The sequence below is a fragment of the Dryobates pubescens genome, chromosome 3, assembly GCF_014839835.1.
Source record: "Dryobates pubescens isolate bDryPub1 chromosome 3, bDryPub1.pri, whole genome shotgun sequence".
NCBI classification, from domain to species: Eukaryota; Metazoa; Chordata; class Aves; order Piciformes; family Picidae; genus Dryobates; species Dryobates pubescens.
Genome location: NC_071614.1, coordinates 32,166,979 through 32,186,118, shown reverse-complemented (window position 1 = coordinate 32,186,118; position 19,140 = coordinate 32,166,979). Strand labels below are relative to the sequence as shown.

Sequence of the window (19,140 nt, the reverse complement as noted above, 5' to 3'; positions counted from 1 at the left end):
CATAACTTCAGTGTAATTATAGTAGCTGCTCCATAGAATATACCATTTATGCCTTTTCTCCTGTCAGAGTAGAAATTTATTTTTATGGAAAGATATTAAAACTATCTTAACTAACACAAAGAAAAACTTAAGTCATCAAAACTTCATCAGAATGGATAACAGATTTAGGACCAGTGTTTGGTTGCTATTTTTTTCTGTCCTAAGAAGGAAAAAAAAATCTTGATTCTCTTCACTCATCCAAAGACACATACTCATCTAAATTATTTCTTCCCACACTTCCTCTGTATTAGTTAGATGTTCCATTTTTGTGCAAGATGCTGCTACTGGCAGAATACATAAAGATTGCTTGTTCTGTTCCAGGCTTGGTTCTCAGATCAAAAACCTCATCAGTAGTTTTCCAGGTTTTAACCTTATCTACTCAACAAAACATGTTTAAAGGAGAAAATTTGGCTTCAATCCATGTTTAAGAGGTTACTTTAAAGCTTTTCATCACCTAAATACATTGCAATGCAGAAGGATGAAACTGGATAAAGCCTTATCAACAGTCTGCTGGGACAGGCAGCCACCAAGACAGAAAAAAGAGAGTATCTTCATTAAATAACTATGCAATGCAGGAAAAGCTGTGTAAAACTTCCTGATGGTGTTTTCTGGGAGGGCAATGTCTTCTTTATGTCACAACAACCCCATGCAAAACTACAGGCTTGGGGAAGAGAGGCTGGAAAGCTGCCCAGCAGAAAAACACCTGGGACTGTTGGTTGACAGCTATCTGAACATGAGCCAGCCAAGTGCCCAGGTGGCCAAGAAGGCAAATAGCATTCTGGCTTGTATAAGAATAAATCTTATGAAGAGCAGCTGAGAGAAGTGGACTTGTTTCATCTGGAGAAAATGAGGCTGAGAAGACCTTACGGATCTCTACAAGTCCCTTAAAGGAGGTCATAATGAAGTGGGGGCAGTCTGTTGTCCCAATTAACAAGTAATAGGACAAGAGGAAATGGCCTGAAGCTGCATCAGGGGAGGTTAAGGTTGGACACTGGGTAAAACTTTTTCACCAAAAGGATTGTCAAGCCCTGGAACAGGCTGTCTAGGGAAGTGGTGGGGCCTCCATCCCTGGATGTATTTAAAAGACACATAGATGTGGTGCTTATGGACATGGTTTCTTGGTGATCTAGCAGTATTGGGTTACCAGTAGGATTTGATGAAAGCAAAGATGTGAAAGGATACAATAGCTGAACTGTGCATTAAGGGAGAATGCACCAAATCAACAGTATTTTTATAATAATGATTAATTACATAGTACACCAGCACTTTGTAACCATGAATGTATATGTACCTGAGCCTCATTCTGCTTATGACTCTGGATGTACTTCTGTGACACAAAAGTAAGTTCTCTTACAAAGGCTCAGGTCTTATATCTCACCTTCTGCACTTTTAAAAATTCTTATAAATACTCGTATTTAGCTGTGAAATGCCATATGCAAAATTTCTGGTAAGATTTTCAGATCATTTTCCTACTCACATGTGTCTCTTTAGGACATTGCTGATCTTATAACCCAGCCAAGGTTAATTGTGCTGTGACTTCAGCTAGATACTTGAACAGAAGAATGACAATATCAGTCAGGGATAATTAAAATTATTTGTCATTGCTCATGCTATTTCTCTGGTGAAGGTGGCGCCTGTAGCAATTCTGCTGGCACTGTGTCTGATACACTTGTTCATTTATCTTTTCATTGAGCAAAAGAGTTTTCCTCTTTACTCCTTTATCAGCCAAACATCTAGGATGTTTGAGATATTTTCAGAAAGACTGTGACCTTCTCAATATCATTATGGCTCTCCTAAGAGGATATAGATATTCTTACTTGCTTGTAGCTCTTTGAGTGGTTTGTCTGGTTGCAGACCAGCAGATGAGCAAGCTGCTTCCCTTCTTTATCCTCTTTCACCTTAAATGCTAATCTGCACTTGAAGGGAGGTCCCAGAGTGCATAGCATAGACATATATAGCATTACAGCAGCTGTCTCAGTCCTCTCACAGAGTTTTGTGGTGGCTTATGGCCAAACATAAAGCAAACAGCTATATCCCACTGGCACAATGCACCTCTACCTCTGCAGCAACACCCTCTTTAGTAAAGTAACTTGTGGCTCGATTCCAACAGAGTTCAGTTGCATCTATCAAAAAATAAATGCTTTATAGTGGGATAAAATGTTTCATTCACAAGTATTGAATTAGAAAGTAGTTTGAGTGGCTTATTCTTCTCTCTTCATGTGGTAATGGAAAGTCCTGGATGTCTTCCCAAGCAGACATCTGGTCTCTTCCATGGTTACTCCTACCCATGTTTTATATCTGTTCGGTGGCACGGTGCAAAATCAGACTATGCAAGGAAGACACAAGGGTCACATTAAATTTCTAAAGCTAGATCTTCTCTGTGAATTTGGTCAAATCTTTCTGTTCTACCTTCTCTTAGTCTCCATAGCGAGTTTGTGCTGCAAATTCCTTAGGGCCTAGAATGGATCATACATAACAGGGCCATGCTGTCATAGAATCATAGAATTGTTAGGGTCAGAAGGGACCTCAAGAATCAGCTAGTTCCAACCCCCCCTGCTATGAGCAGAGATATAATAAATGTAGAAGCCAACAGCACATCTGTTGCAAGCTATCCCAGACAAATTAATTTCTGAGGCAATTTTGAGACTTTGATAGACTCATGCTGTGAATTCAGCCATGACAACGAAAAGCCAGGGAGAAAAGCCAACAGTTTCTTCCATATCCACACTGATTTATTGAGAAGAGTTTTGGGAAGAGGGAAGACTGTTAAAGGGTGAACTAGAGAAGCCCCTTCTCTGGCACACTACATACATATTTTGTCTCACTATAAAGCCTATATTTTATTTGTGTGGCTTTCTTTAAACAGAGAGTTACAAACATCTTACTTTGGCAGTATCTGGTACAAGAAGCTCTCCTTTTTCTTGAGTCTCCTGATTTTCTGCTTATACCAGAACCAAAACAACAAGTCCTTCCTGACACAGACATTGTAGGGCTTATCAGAGCTTCCTCTAGTCAATGGAGGTCCTTGCTTGTAGGCACTTGGCTATTTGTGAATGAAAAAGATGAGGATCTGAGAGAGAACTAAAACCTAAGAGCTGAACTCTCCCTGATAAAGCATGAAAAGACCTCACCTAGTCAATTAGCAACACAGCTACTGCAGCCCATGGTGGATTTTAATCCATCAAAATCCAAGAAGTGCAGATGAACAGTGCAGCCTAGGTCATCTTACTAATGTACTTTCTGAAGAGCAATGAGATAATTTCAAAAGATGTGGTAAAAGGTGACAGGAAGCTGAGAGCAAAGTACCACCTAGTCAGGTCCTTGAGTGCTCTTCATCATAGTCCCAATCCCAGCTTCATCCCAACACTCCTGAACTGTGTCAGCCTGATCCAAGTATCTGGTGTGAGCAGACAGTACAAAGCAGTACCTGGGCAAGTAGGTAGCAGACATTGCAGGGTTACTGGGATGAATCTGGAGCAAATTTCCCTTGCAGCCTTACTTGATGCTTGGATCCTCTGCCACTCTCTGCAGATAAACTGAGGCCTTCGTTGTCAGTTGGATGATTATTGTGTTTGACTATCAAAAGAACAGAGTTAGCAAATATGAAAAGGCAACAAGGAGACTATGGATTATGGTTTGACAATGTCACCTCATCTGGGGATTATCAGAGCATGCAGCATGCAGCTAGCACAGAGGGATTTACAGTGATGCTGCCTCTAAGAAGAAAAGGTAGGGGGGGAAATACTGTAATCCTGAATCCTTTAGGAACCAAAGAAGAGATTTGCAATGCAGTTAAAGGAAGTTTGTGGTCATGTGTCATGTTTGATGAAAATAGGAATCAAATACTGTGACTGGAAACAGAGAAACAAGAAAGACCACAGTAAGGTCATATAAGGCTGTGGGGAATCAGGAGAAAGAAAAACGGTTGAACTACACAGGCCACAGAAATCCTGGAGTATATGAGGCAAAAATAGAGTGGAAGAAAAATATATGATTAGATAAATCTGTGGAAGCAAGGAAATAATATGACAATATCTGTAGGAGATGGCCAGCAGCAAGTCAAACTGCTTTAATAGAGGAAGAAAAGACAAAAGCAATATAACTGCTTTATTTCCATTTTCCTTAAAAATTGCTCCCTTCTGCTGGTAATTCTAAACACAGATTGCATGAAGCAGCCTTTCCAATTTCCAGAAAGTGCTAGGTTCCCAAACGGTTTGGATGGTTATACTGGAATGGTTATAAATGACTATACTGGAAATTCAGTATCCAGCAGTGATCTGAGGAATGCAAGCTACAAAAAAGAAAACCATAAAGGGATGGCTGGTGATGACAGAAAACTCTAAGTAGTCCATTTTTGCCTTATTTTACAATGTGAAACACTGCATATGGGCTTTATGCTGTTGTGAAATCCACATTGTGATTATCACAGAACCAGTGGGTGTGCTAAAGAGCAAGGGCTATGACTTGGATAAGAAGAGCTTGAATTGCAACTCTTACTGAGATGTCTTCCTTCAATGCATTTCATAAAGCCAAAATACTCTGCCGCAGTCTCTACCATACCAGTGTAAAGGGAAGGATGGCTGGGACTAGATTCACTTAATTGCTGCCAGTTTGTATTGGAAAGACAAAAAGGGGTGTCAAAGGACTAGAAAAGTGAAAAACTAATCATGATGCTCATCTTAAGAGAGAGAGTATGGCAACTGTTAACCATGGAAACTAGCTTTTGCGTCTAGGCAAAAGGAAAGATAAGTGTTAAAGAGAACTAAGTGAAATTAATCTCTGTGCTGAGAGGCAATGTGCAGTTTAATAGATGAGAGCATTCCAATGGCTTTTTGTTGGGACTCCACAGTAGCCGCAAGGTAGAGACACTGGGTGGGTTTATGGAAGAGTGATGTTGGTAAGACTGATATATAGCTAGAGGTAATATGAAAATGAAACTATCAGAAAAGAAGCAATATGGCTTGGCTAGAGAAAATCCTTGGGGTGCAACATCTCATGCAGTCTTACTGTTATAGGAGTTACTAAAAGCCAGTGAGACATACAAATAATAATAGATTTCCAGTGATTTTACATGCATTGGATTTACATGATTAAAAAGACATACAGGCCTGGAAAGAATTTGCCAGATGAGTAATGGCTGCTCTAGAGAGCCTAAAAGCTAGAAATGTTCTGGAAAAGATGAAGCAAAACAGCAACACCTTTGTATTTATGAAATGGATTGGTGGAGTTCAGGCACCTAATAAAGTGTACTAAGAAGAAAGTTTTTATGTGACTTTGGATTTTTTGATTTATTGGTAGTATTGTGAGAGTCTTACCAAATTACATTAAGTAACAGATTGGTTTTTAATTATCAGTCTTGGAAAAAAAAAGTTACATAACATGGAGCTATGAACATTAAGAATATTTGATTTTTTTGTAAGAATATTTGTACGAGTCTGATGAGTAAAGAAAATTATCTGAAGTTGCCTAAAGATAGACATAAAAAACAAATAGAGGGATAATGTTGAGAAGATGAATATTTAGGGTAATTGAAAGCAAAGCTTATTCCCCCCACAGACAGAAGACAAAGTTTCTGCTCTTCTGTTACAGAAGACTAAGGAACACTACTACGATCGCCTGTCAAAAGGCGATTGCAACCTATCATTTCTGTACCAGACTCCAGTCTGTGAGGTATAGCCTGTACATCACAAAATGCAGTCTTAGCCTGAGAGTTTCTAGTCATGCAGATTCCATCAAACCCAGAAAAATTATCATAGTGGTTAATTGCTTTTGGCGTAAAAGAATTGCACCATTATTCTGGTGTGAAGTAGTTTAACTGCAGCTTCCAGACAATGGATCTTTTATGTCATCTCCATGTGCCCTATAAAACTGCCTGCTGTTGAAAACAACATGAATGTTGTGCTCCTTCCAGTGAAAGACTCCGGTTTTGCAGTCCATTTTGAAGCATAATCCAGAAAGGGCTCAGCAGTGCCATGGTGTGACTGTTTGAGGCTGTGCCTTTAAGAAAGGGACAGTGCTGGGACACTCTGGCTGAATATTTTGTAAACGTGGTACTCTAAACGAATTTCATTGGTAGATTGGTAGAATGCTGCTTTAAGTTGTAGTGAGGTTGGAATCTTGTTCAGTTCCTCTTTGCTCACCCCTTCCAGCCTGTCTGTTTCTGGGCACCCAGCCAGAACGACCTTGGATAAGATAAGCGCTAATCCTGCATGTGCTTGAAGGCCTACTAAGACTTTTTCTTCCTTAATTACTGCCCTTTTCTCTCTCTAACCCTCTTTGGGAAAAAAGGGAGGTAGGGGGGAGAAGGGGGTACAGGGGGGAACCCCCCTCTGTCCGAAGGAGGGGGTCTTGTTCCTGTATCTTTCTTTGCTGTATATTTCTGTATATATATTGCACATATATATATCCTGCATTTTCCCATTGCTTGTAAAATACAACATTCCTTTGCTTTTCCGACTGGGTTAGCCGTGGTTTTTTAATTCCTTTTTTTATTCCTTCTTCATGGGGGAGGGCCTTTCCCTCAACCCACTACACATGGATATACTGCATGTGTGACAGATATCTATATTTTACCAGGTGAATCCAAATCAAAATACCAATTAGTGTTTTCCTAAAGTGATTTACCTAATTGACGTCACCTTCCTGTTCTTTCTCTAGCACACATTTGCAATTTCATCCTGCCATGTTAACAAGAGCAGCACACTAGGGAGTCATATTCACTGCATTATCCACCCCGATCTCATTGTTTTGCTTTCCGGGAACACAATTGCTCGTCTTGCAAATGTGAACACATTCTTTGTTTCTCAGTGCATAATCTAGCACTTAGCTGTGATGAAGCACATGTTGACAAAACGAATGCCTGCCTGATGATCTGCTTGCCCTGCATTTTCCTTATTTTTATCTGCCAAACCTTGCCTTATCTGAGAATTTTACTACTATTGATTCCTTTCCACTCCAGAATGTGGGAAGAGGTGCTGAACAGTGCAGGGAAAAAAAAATTTGGGGCCTGATTATTCATATCATCCTGAAAGGAAAAAAAAGGTGTTTTTAAATTAATATTTCATTAGTACAGTTAATATAAACTACAATGATCTCACTTAGTACAAATAAATGCACTTATCAAAATGCTGTGCAGGAGTAAATAAAGCTACCATTATCTGAATATACCACACCAGCATGGTTTCTTGGTTTCTCTACTCTGGAAAACTGTGAGAAAAAATTTAAAACTAGTTTTATTTAATAAGACCTATTTTCTATGACATAATGGAAGTAATAATGGCACCACTTAAAGAGCAATCTATAGGAAAATATTTGCTGTTTATTTAGAATCATTGAATTTTTAGAGCGGGAAGGGACCTCAAGGATCATCTAGTTCCAACCCCCCTGCCATGGGCAGGGACCCCTCACACTAGATCAGGTTGCCCTGAGCTACATCCAGCTTGGGTCATTTCCAGGTAAATATTTGATTTAGGATGTTAAAATATTTGTTGATATCATTTTTAACATGAAGATTTTAGAATATAAAGTTGTTTGGTTTTTTATTCATTAATATATTTTAAGTACTAAAGTGTGTTGAGTTCTTCACTGAAAGAATAATTGGCCAGTGAATGGGCTGCCCAGGGAGGTGGTGGAGTTACCATCCCTGAAGGTGTTCAAAAAAAGATTGGATGTGGCACTTGTAGCCATGGTTTAGTTGTCATGAGGTGTTAGGTATTAGGTAATAGGTTGGACTTGCTGATCTCTGGGGTCTTTTCCAACCTGGTTGATTCTATGATTCTATATTAATTCCTGCATGTTTAGAATTTAAAAAGCAAAAAGAACTCCTGGATATTTTACTTTCTTTATTTTATCATATCCCATTTTTTTTCTTCTGCTTTTCTCTATTTCCCTTTTTCTGAGAGGAAAAATAAAATAAAGATTTAGAGTGATAAGTAAAGAACTTGAAAATTTTAAAAAGTAGAAATATTTATCCCTTCTTTTCCTTAGGAAATGAAATTTCCCTACATTAGGATCAATGGCATAATTTTTGACAATTTGTTTTCCAATGAATTTATGAGAAAGAAGTCTTTAACTTCTCTGACTTTTGGTGAAACTAGAATTGAAACTTGAAGACACTTGGCTGCATTCAGAGGAGGGCAACAAAGCTGGTGATGAGCCTGGAAAGTGTGTCTTGTGAGGAGCAGCTGAGAATACAGTGATTGTGTAGTTTGGTGAAAAAAGAGGCTGAGTGTGACCTCATTGCTCTCTCAAGATTCCTTACAAAGGGATGTGGAGAGAGAGCTGCTGATCCCTTTTACCTGGGACCCACTTACTCATGGGAAAAGCTTTCTTTTTAAGGAACTCTGAGAGAGAAATGAGTATTTCTCTGTACATTGCTGGATACCAAAAACTTGCACATGAGCTGGATGATATGGCTTTGAGCAGATTTACACTTCCTAGCAGCACAACCTTTTCTTATTTTTTTCTTTTAATGATCTGTATATCTCAAAATGTATTTGGGGTTGTCTCTTCAAAATGTTATAGAGAATTTGGGTTCCATGTGTTATCCAAACATAATCTAACATGGCCAGAGCCATATAAAGTGGCTTCATATGACTGATACTTAAACAGATAGGACCTCATCAGCCTAATGGAGGAGGCAATTACAAAACTATGAATAACATGAGGAAAATCTTTAGGGAAGATACATTCACTTTTCTCTCTTCCTACACAAAAACTAAAGCAATCAGTGAAACTAACTGGTGATATAGTTATGACTGTTTCAGAGAGGTAACTCACTTTACAACATGGAGTTAAGATGAATTTGTGGATACTAGCAGGTCACATGGCAAAAAAGCAAGCACCAAAATCCTAGAAGAGCTGCTAAGTGCAGAGACATTATCCACGCCTCTCTGAACCAGATGGATAGTCTAGGAACTGTGCTCTTGCCCTGTCCTGCTGTTCTTGCCAGCAGGACAAAACACTGCCAGAGATAGGGTACTTTGTTACATAAAGCCTTGGCTTGATCTGGCAGTCATTCTTAGATTCCTTGTTGTAATGATACGAGAAATCACACTAAAGACTAGAAAAAGTGCCCAAATTTTGGAATTTGAATGTTAGCAGAAATGAAACTCATCCTCTATGCTTCAGATTAAAGACATCCTGGCATGAAGACTTTGCAGTCATAAGAAGGTGGATTTGATGACCTAAAGCTTCCTTTTAATTTCACCTATTACTTAATACACCAAACTCAGTAGAGAACTGTTAGGCTAAAATTTTTCATCCTGAAACATCATCTTTGTTTTGTTGTGTAAAGTTAATCCAATCCTCTCCACCAGAAAATAAAAATAATTACTAACAATTTAGTCTTATATCTGTGCAAAAGGGACCTGTGCACTTGATTTTCCTATTGAAGATATCAGAGGGTCAGTGACACAGTTACATACACTGTTAAGGGAAGAAGAGATTCTGTTACTTTACCCTCAGGGAAGATATATTAGAGGTCAAAATCCACGTAAAAAGAGGTCTTTCGAGACTTGCTTCATTAGCTGTGTTGTTGAGCCTGACTTCAAATAACATAAGAAAAAGGTAGGACATCTGTATCTATGATTAGTAAGGCCTCCTTTCCTTCAATATACTGCCACTGTTATTCATTTAAAAGAAGGCTAACTGCATGTTAAAGATATTACTGTTTCTTAGCTCTGATGGGAGAGACATTGAAAGCCCTCATAAGGGATTACAAAATGCCCTGAGCTGCAATTCTGCAGATCACCAAGGACTAGATTAGTCCAGCAGCTTCTACTCCTAAATGTAGTGTCTTTAAGTTGACTGGAAGTGTAATAGGATGGATATTTGAACTTTTTTTTGCCTAACATATTCAGTTCTTGTACAACCCGAACACTGTGCTTTCTGACAGTGTTTTCAGTAGTGTAGTTTGCATATCTCCTGTGGGGTCCTTTTCTCTTTCAACTGCTCCCATGAGAAGATTATACATTAGAAGAGTTTGGTTTTGGTCTTTACAGTTTCTTTTTGCTTTGGTATCTGTTCTAAACACAAACAGACTTTCTGTTCCCAGGGTTCTCAGTCTACTTTCAGAAAGTTTAAATTGCCTTAACTGAAAACTTTGTGTTACATTGTTTTAAGTTACCATAGGACAAAAGGTTTCATTACCCTGTGCTTGGTATGCAGAATACCTCTTTGCCTTCAGCTTTGGCAACCCTCTGTGCTCTCTGGAGGGTATTAATTTCTCAGTAAAAGTGAAAATATTAACTAGAAACTTAAAGAAACACAGAAAATTTCACCTGGTAGGATCTCACCAGGTGTAAGGCAATCTGCCATTTGGTCCTCTTTATAAAGCAATGCAAGTGCTCCTTGTAGTAGACTACATCCTGACTAGTCTAAAATTTGCAAAATGGCATCACACTAATTGTTTTAATGGATGTGCTAGTAAAACAGTTTTCTTTACATGCAAGATATCAACAGCAATGGAGTTCTTGAAAACAGGGAAAGCTACAGAACTTAAAATGCCTGTGGCAAATTTGCAATTGTATGAGCTGGGAGGTATGGATTAGACAAGTCTAAGTGTCATATTAGACTTTAGAGAAATGCTTTTCTTCCTTAGACTTCAAGAGTATAGAGTATGGGCAATAAAAGTCCCTAGTGCTGAAGTACCACAGATTGCTGCTGGGAAATGCAATGACAACATGCCAAGACAGAGCTATTTTCAGGGAATGCAATATGATTTTAGGGGGTGCTGAGCCACACAATGTGTTATTGCATTCATCAGTGAAGCACAGCCACGTCTGGGTGAAAACCAGCATCTGCTCAATAGAGCACCAGATGCACAGTACTTCGAGACAGGCAGTGCTCACCAGCACTGCATCTAACCTGCAAGCAGGAACAATTTGAAGAAGATAGAAATGCAATTATCCACACTGAAATTTAGCCAAGACAATGAAGACAGCATGCCCACTCTTGCAGAACAAAAAGAGTGCCTTTAGTGATCCAATGCTGCAAAGGCCTGAGGTTTTCATCCCACTTGCAGCCCTGTGCCTTCACCTTATCTGGCTGCATCTCTCAATACCACTTTGTGCATCCAAAATAACATTTCTTTCTTCTTCTCTCAGTTAGGCAAGCATGGATGAGACAGAACCTGCTTCAGCTGGAAAGTCACAGCTATAATACCTCAGTATACCTTTGCCTGAAGGCCAGTAACACAGGCATATGCCAGTGACATGGAAGACATGGAAGACATAGAAGTTTGCTGCTATCATTTTTTGCCACTCATGGAGTAATGAGCCCTGAGCCAGAGTGGCTTCATCATGCTGTATATTACTGCAGGCAGTTATCCCACCAGAGAGAAGAAGTCACTTCATGGGAAAGAAATGGAGTGAAAAAAAAGAACCAGAAATGGAAGGATAAAACTGAATTATTAAAGCCTCAGTTGGTTAGTGGTTTCACAGAGGAAGACATATAAATGATACAATATTGAGTTAGGTCTTTTTAGTTGGTTTTGTATTTGCAATAGACTCTTTAAGCCTTTAATTCTATGCAAAGTTTTTGACATTGTAGATTAATATAGCAGATAAATATTGATTTAGATCGTTTGACAAATGTTCTGTATCCTTTTCCTACCTCTTCTGGGGAAAATTATCAGACTGAAAGAGGGCAGCTATGGGAAAATTTCTTCACCAGCAAAATCTCTCTGTATCCATTTTTTAACTGGGCTTTTGACCATGGTTATTAATTTTTGTACTCTTTCCTTACTATTATGTTTTAGTGTTGCAGTGTTATGCAAAATAAGAAAGTTGTTCTAGCTAGCAGTGTAAAGTCCAGCCCTGTCTGAATCAAGTTGAATTCTGAGGCACAACCCATATCTTGCAATTGTGTTCCAGGGGCTGTTTGCACACAAAATCTATTCCAGAAGAAAGTAAATGCATTTACTGCCTTTCATTTTTGCTTTAAAAACACAGGCATATTTTTTATTTTTTCTGCAATACCTAAGGTGTGTCAACAATGTGCTTAATAGAGCACAGGATCATTAACTCTATGCTTCCTCCGATAGTCGAGCCTACCTTTGCTTCCAAGCGGTAAAGAAAGGACAATGTAAGACTGCATTTTCCCACCACACCAAAGACCACAGGACATATTCTCAACCTACCCCCATATCTGTTCCTTCCTGCAGATAGTTCCATAGTGTTCCAGAAGAGACCAGAAGCTGCCCTCAATTTCCCCCTATGGATGGAGCTCACAGGAAAGAGAAATAGTAACAGCAAAACAACTGGGAAAAACAACTGGTAGGAAATTATATCCAGCTGAAAGTATCCTAAAAGTATTTGCAAATACATAGATACTGTGAAAAATTAAACTCCACAGTCAGGCCAGACAGACTGAAGTTATAGACATAAGCTGCAGCAGTGAAAATATGAAGAAATACCTTTATAAATGTATGGCTGTTTAAGCACCGGAACAAGCTGTCGAGACAGGTTATGGAATTGCTAGCGACGGTGCTATTCAGGCTGGATTTGGCATTGCCCTATTAGGGATGATACACGTGGAGCTAAATCATTTCTGCCATGATGTAGCTCCTTTCCAGCCCAAATGAGCCAGATGTAAATGTGATGTGCATTGATACATACTAAGTGCAGGGAACAGAACTCCTGCTGAATTTGATCAACACGCAAAAAAAAAAAGTTGAATCCCATAAAGAACCTTAAACAACCCAGTCACAGGAATGAGCACTGCCATGAAAGGGTAGAAAAAGGAAAGCACAAGACATTCAGACAAATGCGTGAGGCACTTGAAAAGGAAACATCCTTTACTATCTGAATATAATTTGTGTATTGATTAAAAGTACTAAACACAAATTAAGTGCAAAAGAAAACCATTCCTTTTAGCCTTTGACATTTTTTGCTCAAAACATGCTCTTTTTCTCTATCATTTTTCCAAAGGATTGTAGCAATGCTTGCAGCAAATAAGCATCTCAAATGACAGCCACCAGTTTGTTAGCTGCAGATGAAGAGCTGAGGAAGACGTTTAAATAACAATAACAATTAAAGACAACTATATTTGGAGACTCCACTTTGGACAATTGGGTTGAGTTCCCACTGGAAGGAAGAGTTTAGCTGACTGTTCTCAAACCCTTCCAATGTCTGTTGTATTTGGTCTGTTGTGGAGAACCTGATACTGAGAGTCAGTGTTTGGGCAATGATTCTAGGATGAATGCTTCAGCCTGAGCTGAGCCTCATAATCACTGGCCTGCAGAGCTGCAGATTTACTGCCTGAATTGGAGAAATTGCCTTAAGGGATGAGGACACTTGAGTTGATAAAAGACCTTCTGCAAGTCTCTACCTGAAAAGAGGAGTTAGAAGTCAATCTGTAAGAGATTCAAGTCCAGTTTATGCATATGTGCTGTTATACATATATGCATATAAAACTTAGGGCTTATGTTTATAACCTTATGTGTTAAAGTCTAAGCAGTCACCCTTGTGTTTTCAGAGATGGGTAGGACCTTACAGAGATTAACATGACAAATATGTACTAAGTGTTGGTCCAAATTACTTTGGAGTTGCCTATTTCTTTCTACAGCTTGCAAATAAAATTGATACGGTGCCACCTCAGTTCAGAGAGGGGAATTTGGACACCAGAAGTTAGGTACTACAAACATTGTTGTTAGGACTGAGGCCGGCTGTGCTTCTTGCACCTCTTTCTGACAGGCATGAGAAGGCCCAAGGGACCCAAGAAGAAATATCTTCATTTCACCTATGTTTGAAGACAACCTCAGCCCTGTTGCCTCTTCTTAAACATGGCAGCTCGAGGACACGGCTGCAGGGCCAGGTCTGAGTGTAACAGACTATTCCAGACATGCTTTTGTCTTCTCCTCAAAATACAGTAAAGACTATACTGGGGATGTTATCCTTTCATACAGAAATAAAAACACCCAGCCCTCTGCAACTAGGAATAGACTTACTAGGGACTATACCAGGTCATTGGGAAATCAACTATGGAGAATGTTTAAAACCATGCATATGATTATCCATGTTATCTGTCCATCCAATTTTTTAGAACATTTTTACACCTCCATTTTTCTCTCCTTCTGTTCCATAGGTGTTTGGTGTTTTGGGGTTTTGTTTTGTTTGGGTTTTTTTTGGTTGGTTTTTGATTGGTTTTGTTTTGGGTTTTTTTGTTTGGGATTTGTTGTTGTTGTTTGTGTTTTGGAGTTTTTTTAATGTTCGCTTCTCACGATAAAAGTAAAAAATGGACATTTTCTCAGTAAGGTCAAGGTATTTTCAAGTCTTTAATGATCTATTGAGTCGCTGGGGAATGTGAACTGCCATAATATCTAAAATGACTGATTCACTTTATTTCTATGGCATGGAGTGGTGGCAGTTTATAGCAGTAGTTCTCTTTGCTCTAAAGAGTCATTGTCTTGCTCTTCATACAGGTAGGTGATGATCATATAATATGAGATTCATATGGGATTTCCTTTACTGCTGCATCAAAAGGACAAAACCAAAGTCACAGTCAATTCTGAAATATTTTTAAGTTGCAGTTGTAATCAGAAAGTCCACTGCTTGAAGCAAACATTGGAACTACTGTGATACTTCATGTGCAGGTAAACTAGCAATAGCATGCACTTTAGCACTCACATTTGTCTTCCAAGATTAAAAAAAAGAATAATTATAATTTCCTCATCTGCAGTAGGACTTTTTTTTCTGTAGTTTTCCACAGCTCTACCACTAATGGCAATACTGTGACATCTCAAATTTACTTAAAGGAGATTACTAGCCATTGTTTTAACAACTGCCATTTGAAAGAGGTCAGATTCCTTCTGTCTGAAATACTAATAGCTTCCTGGAGTCCTGTCTGCATTTTGCCTTGCTTCCTTCTTCTATTTAAATAATTCAAGGCAAAAAGTAACTGGGAGCTTTAACAGAAAAGTCTGCACTGTCACCCATCTTGCACTCTTACATCAGGTATGGAGTTGGTGCTGGAAAGAAGTAGCCTATTGCTTCCTAAAGCTTTTGTATCTCTTATTACACTAATGCTAACAGTGTTGTTATTGGTAACATTAGTAATAATATGCAATGTGTTGTAGGGCTTTGAGCTTAGTCTTCTCTGTAGACTCAATGGAAAAAAAAAACCTTCTCATGAAGATCTTAAGGCCTTCATGGTTTGGACTTACAAAAGTCAGAAAATATTCCTCATGTCTACTGTGAATTCATCCTGCTAAGAAATATTTATACTGTATAATGCAAAAAGCATAATTCCACTCTAATGACACTGTAGTTACATGTTTAACATAAGATTTCCACTAAACCATACAATGAGGTACTTCATGGGCTGGTCAAAAATAATTATAATGTGAAATAGAATGAATAGACCTGAATTTAAAGACATACAGTCAGAGCCTCAGCTGAGTTAAATCGTTATCTCTCTGGTGATATCAGACTGGTTCCTGTGCATTAAAAAGCAAATCATGGGAGCAATAATATCTCAATTATGCAGTTAACCTTCTGGTTACATTAATTAGTGGTGATTAGGCATGGGAAACCATAATTATGTCACGTACATAACATTCCTTTGAAATGTGTTGTGAATCCAAACACGAAAGGCAGATGTGAACATCTAACTTCGTCCATTTCTGACATCTAGAACAAGCCTGAAATTCAACAATTTGACCCTCTGTGTCCTCCCTGAATCACATCCAGTGGTGATAGCTCTTCTAGTGTCAAACTTGTAGAAGAAACTGCAGTTTGTAATTGCCCCAGAACAGAAATGCAAGGTATTCTGATTCGACATGGTGGTTACTAAAACTTAACTTAAAACAAACAAACAAACAAAATGCCCAAAACAAACAAACAAAACCCCAAAAAACCCAGAAACACAAAACATCTAGGTCCAGTTAATTTCCTAAAGGAGGAAGCACTGAGACTAAAGAAGACCATGTTCTCTAACTCACTGTATTTAGCCATCTGTCTGGTTTATGCACAGCTAAAAATCAGCATCTCTTGAGTCTCTTTGCGGGAGATCCTGGCAGCCAGAGCATTATTTTGCAAAGGACCTTTCTGAAGAGTTGCTCCTCACTAACTCAAAAAATGCAGTGGTAAACGCTGTACTGGTGAAACTGGTTTACCTGAGACAGCTGTGAGATGACCGTGGCATCAGAAAGAGGGCAGTCAGAGCAAGTAGGATTTCCCACCACTTTCCTCATACCTAACTTTACAGTGAAGTTTTCCACCTTCAAGGATAAAGAAGAGAAAAGCCAGCCTGAGCTAATACTTTTCCCCCAGTACATTAGAGGGATGCTTTATCCCAGCAGACCATTTCCCTCACAGCAGGACTACAGTAAATAATTAATGTGTTGGTCACTCAGACCAAATTTATCAAAATATTAAACATTTTGCTTTTTTATAGGCTTCTCTGACCTGAAACCCACAGAAGCTCTGCACTGCAAGAGCAGTTATGAACCTAAACCTTTGTACAAGTCCAGGGTTACTCTTGCCATTCAGATGCCAGCATCCCGCCATCTCCGCAGGAGAAGAACAAGGGCAGAAGAACATCACAGAATTTTCATTGAAATTAATAATTTGAAACATTACTGTTGGAAGAAACTGTCTATTTTTTGACTAGGCAAATGTACTTTAAATGGGCATTTTGCAAAAACGTCAGGCTGAAGTGTTATAAAATTAGTAGCTTCCAGAATTAACGTTGCCTGTGTGCTCTGTGTAGCATTGCACTTGCAGGCACTTTGTGACTGTTACTGCTTGTTTTTCCTTTTTTTGTTTCTAAGCATATGTAACTTGACTTCGAAAGGCTGCCTTTCAAATCTGCCATTTGTTAATTCTGGGAAACCCAAATTTGCATACTTTCTCATCTATATTTACTCAGTTTTCATTTGATATATTGTTTGCTTTGTACTGTGCCAGCAGCAAGGGGCACTGGTACAACATGGGCCAGAATTTTGTGTTGATCTACAGAATTAACTGTCTTGGGATCTTCAAAGGATCTCCTCTAAGGTGTCACACCAGTTCTTGGTAAGTGCAGGTACGGTAGAAAACCCTGCCCTCTGCAGAAGACGGGTCTTTAAGGCTCTGGGTATATCACAGCAAACGAAGGTCTCATTAGCTGGCGCTTTTCTGGGACTGAAGGTACAGGGCACTTTGCAAGATATAACCCAGAACTAATTTGGTAATTCAGACTTCCCGATCAACAAACTCTACAGCTATTGTTTAATGTTTACCAGCAGCTGTTCCCAGGCATTGCAAGCTGTTCTCTAATGATATTTGTGATTCAGTCTGAGATTTCTGAACTAAATTTCTGTAGAAGGTTACTTGTATGTTTTCTTTTTTAACCTGAAGATCACTCAAAATTATATAAAGATGTTGTTCAAGTATCTCAGTTCAAGACAGGTTTGGGGTTGTGTTTGCCTTTTTTGTTTGTTTTTTCTTTTGCTCTTGGCAGTGGCTGGGACAAGAATGACAGCACAAAACACAGCAGAAAGTTACAAACATGACTTTTCTGCAGACAGCAAACAAACTCCTCGATTACCACCATCCTAGATGGGAAAGTGAACCACTCTACTTTCAGAAGCTCCCATTCTTGTCTCTGCATGCTGGGGCTCCTGAGTATGTTACCATAATTTACTAACCGGCACCAGCCTCTCCTTCCTCACTGTCATCCTTTTATCAATCCTACCCTTGCTCAGGTCAGAGTCCATCCCTGTCACAATCTCCTACTGCTGTTGTTCCCCCTCTCAGCACTTCCTTTCCATCAAGTCCTCTTAAACTACAGAGCTGTGCATAACATTGACAGGGTTGGCACAGGGAAGACCATGCCAGGGGCCATTGTCACAATTAAGCAGTGCAGATTAAATTAGAGACGTTGATGAGGCTGAACCCACCATGAACCCATCTTTTCCTTCATGCCTCCCTTTTCCTTCTGGAATCTTGACCAACCACCTCCCCCGACTCCTTCCCACATCATCCAAAGATGCTGGGTGCAGGACTGAAGAAACCATGGCTTGGCCTCCTTCATTAGTGACATGGATGCATTATCAGAGAACAGACAAAATAGAAGGCAGGGGAATGGGGGATATATATAACTAAAGGTCTTTCCCTGAGGGAAAGTGCAAGAAAATGTGGGGCATTTTTTAAAGGTTAAGGCTTTTAAGAAAAATGTAAGATCCTTCTCCAAACCTTGACTTTATCTTGCGGCTTTGCATATTTAGTTATCTCTCACTGCAGCACAGGATTTGAGTTTGAGTACTAGAAATTTGAATGGAATTAGAAAATTAACTGTTGAAGATTAAGACCTCTGTTCACAGGTCAAAAAAAAACAGAGTGAAGGTTTTTGGGTCTGGGCTACCACTGCTGGGGGTCATTTCTGGGGTTCAGTCTCATGATACAGAGAAACTCTGACAACTGATATGTGAATGTACCAAGAGTGCTGCCTCAGCAAGTTATTTTGGGCATGCTTCCCTCTTCCTTTCCAATATACCTTCCCATCAAAGTCATTAACCACATAGATGCACTAGAAGCACTTGGAACAGAAATGGGAACAGAAAGAATGAAAACAATTCTTCTGCTAAAAGTGCTGGTGTTCATGCCTGTTCTTCATCTGCACCTTCCCCTGCCTGGCTGTGACACAAAAGAAATCTCTGCAGCTGATCTGGGACTTCACAAAATGAGGGATTATGCACTACAGATAGTGACAGGCCCCCTTGCTTACAGCCTGGCAAACACCACAACAGTAATCTCCTTTCAGAGATAAAGTCCATCAATCTTATTCTTACACCAACCCATTCCCCTCTGCCCCTTAGAGCTGGAAGAGAAGCCCTCCTTGAGAAGAATGCTAAAATCTTTCCTTCCTCGGCACCCTCCTCTTTTAACTTACTCTTTCGGCTGGCCTCCCATCAAAGTCAGGTCAACACATATCCATTTTCTGTGCTGAACTGACTGGTTTTCAATAACAATTACTCCTTCGTTCTGTAACAGAGATCAATAAAACTGCCCCTCTTTCATATTGGATGAGATTCCAGCAACTTTATTGCTGGAGCTTTATTGTTGCTACTGCTTTGGTTTGTTTCCTTTTTTTTTTTCCCCCCCTTTTGGCAAGGCACGG

At 39.3% G+C, this 19,140-nt stretch overlaps 1 protein-coding gene across 2 annotated transcripts in view; it reads right to left on the bottom strand.

Moving 5' to 3' along the window:
* PTCHD4 (patched domain containing 4) overlaps positions 1-19,140 on the bottom strand; it is an 83,913-nt gene that overhangs the window by 39,148 nt on the left and 25,625 nt on the right. The window lies entirely within an intron of this gene.